The following is a 2,565-nucleotide window of genomic DNA, read 5'->3' as shown; positions in this document are numbered from 1 at the left end:
GGGCAATGTTGTTTCTTACACCTGGGTGTGTGGCATTTTGTTGAGCTGGCTACCCCCACTTGGGATAGGTGTTCCACAGCAAGCACCTATTGTTCGTCGGAAGCCGTTTTTGCCCCAGGGGTCTCCGGGCTGTGTTCGTTGGGCTTGAACTCCTGCTAGCAAAACCGCCGGGTTGAGGGAAGGGTTCAGACTGTGCCTGGGCTCTGTGGTCTCTTCCAGGTCAGTGTATGGCATTTCCTTACCCTTGCCACAGGCACGTGGGAGCATGTCTGCACGTGGAGAAAGACTTTCCCGTGGGAAGCCGGTTTTTGTCAAACGGGTCCCAGTGCTCTGCTCCTCTCTTTTCACTCCTGCTGCCAGAAGCCCAGGGAGGATGGGAGGGCTTAGAACATGCCTGGGCACTGTGGTTTCTTCCAGAGAAGTGGAGGGCATTTGCTTTACCTTGCCACAACCACTTGGAAGAGGGTCTACACCTCAGGAAAACTGTCTCCGTGGGAAGCCGGCTTTTTGCGAAGGGGTCTCAGGGCCGTGGGCCTCGAGTGTCCCTCCGGCTCCCCAAAGCACAGGGACGAGGTGAGGGGCTTAGACCATGCCTGGGCAATGTTGTTTCTTACACCTGGGTGTGTGGCATTTTGTTGAGCTGGCTACCCCCACTTGGGATAGGTGTTCCACAGCAAGCACCTATTGTTCGTCGGAAGCCGTTTTTGCCCCTGTGGTCTCCGGGCTGTGTTCGTTGGCCTTGAACTGCTGCTAGCAAAACCGCCGGGATGAGGGAAGGGTTCAGACTGTGCCTGGGCCCTGTGGTCTCTTCCAGGTCAGTGTATGGCATTTCCTTCCCCTTGCCACAGGCACCTGGGAGCATGTCTGCACGTGGAGAAAGACTTCCCGTGGGAAGCCGGTTTTTGTCAAACGGGTCCCAGTGCTCTGCTCCTCTCTTTTCACTCCTGCTGCCAGAAGCCCAGGGAGGATGGGAGGCCTTAGAACATGCCTGGGCACTGTGGTTTCTTCCAGAGAAGTGGAGGGCATTGGCTTTACCTTCCCACAACCACTTGGGATAGGGTCTGCACCTCAGGAAAACTGTTTCCGTGAGAAAACCGGCTTTGCAAAGGGGTCTCAGGGCCGTGGGCCTCGGGTGTCCCTCCGGCTCCCCAAAGCACAGGGACGAGGTGAGGGGCTTAGACCATGCCTGGGCAATGTTGTTTCTTACACCTGGGTGTGTGGCATTTTGTTGAGCTGGCTACCCCCACTTGGGATAGGTGTTCCACAGCAAGCACCTATTGTTCGTCGGAAGCCGTTTTTGCCCCTGTGGTCTCCGGGCTGTGTTCGTTGGGCTTGAACTCCTGCTAGCAAAACCGCCGGGTTGAGGGAAGGGTTCAGACTGTGCCTGGGCCCTGTGGTCTCTTCCAGGTCAGTGTATGGCATTTCCTTCCCCTTGCCACAGGCACCTGGGAGCATGTCTGCACGTGGAGAAAGACTTTCCCGTGGGAAGCCGGTTTTTGTCAAACGGGTCCCAGTGCTCTGCTCCTCTCTTTTCACTCCTGCTGCCAGAAGCCCAGGGAGGATGGGAGGCCTTAGAACATGCCTGGGCACTGTGGTTTCTTCCAGAGAAGTGGAGGGCATTGGCTTTACCTTGCCACAACCACTTGTGAGAGGGTCTGCACCTCAGGAAAACTGTTTCCGTGGGAAGCCTGCTTTTTGCAAAGGGGTCTCAGGGCCGTGGGCCTCGGGTGTCCCTCCGGCTCCCCAAAGCACAGGGACGAGGTGAGGGGCTTAGACCATGCCTGGGCAATGTTGTTTCTTACACCTGGGTGTGTGGCATTTTGTTGAGCTGGCTACCCCCACTTGGGATAGGTGTTCCACAGCAAGCACCTATTGTTCGTCGGAAGCCGTTTTTGCCCCAGGGGTCTCCGGGCTGTGTTCGTTGGGCTTGAACTCCTACTAGCAAAACCGCCGGGTGGAGGGAAGGGTTCAGACTGTGCCTGGGCCCTGTGGTCTCTTCCAGGTCAGTGTATGGCATTTCCTTCCCCTTGCCACAGGCACCTGGGAGCATGTCTACACGTGGAGAAAGACTTTCCCTTGGGAAGCGGTTTTTGTCAAACGGGTCCCAGTGCTCTGCTCCTCTCTTTTCACTCCTGCTGCCAGAAGCCCAGGGAGGATGGGAGGGCTTAGAACATGGCTGGGCACTGTGGTTTCTTCCAGAGAAGTGGAGGGCATTGGCTTTACCTTGCCACAACCACTTGGGATAGGGTGTGCACCTCAGGAAAACTTTCTCCGTGGGAAGCCGGCTTTTTGTAAAGGGGTCTCAGGGCCGTGGGCCTCGGGTGTCCCTCCGGCTCCCCAAAGCACAGGGACGAGGTGAGGGGCTTAGACTATGCCTGGGCAATGTTGTTTCTTACACCTGGGTGTGTGGCATTTTGTTGAGCTGGCTACCCCCACTTGGGATAGGTGTTCCACAGCAAGCACCTATTGTTCGTCTGAAGCCGTTTTTGCCCCAGGGGTCTCCGGGCTGTGTTCCTTGGGGTTGAACTCCTGCTAGCAAAACCGCCGGGTTGAGGGAAGGTTTCA

Source organism: Ursus americanus, unplaced genomic scaffold (genome assembly GCF_024610735.1).
Source record: "Ursus americanus isolate L20-20 unplaced genomic scaffold, mUrsAme1.1.p SCAF_94, whole genome shotgun sequence".
Taxonomy (NCBI): Eukaryota; Metazoa; Chordata; class Mammalia; order Carnivora; family Ursidae; genus Ursus; species Ursus americanus.
This window is presented reverse-complemented; position numbering follows the sequence as displayed.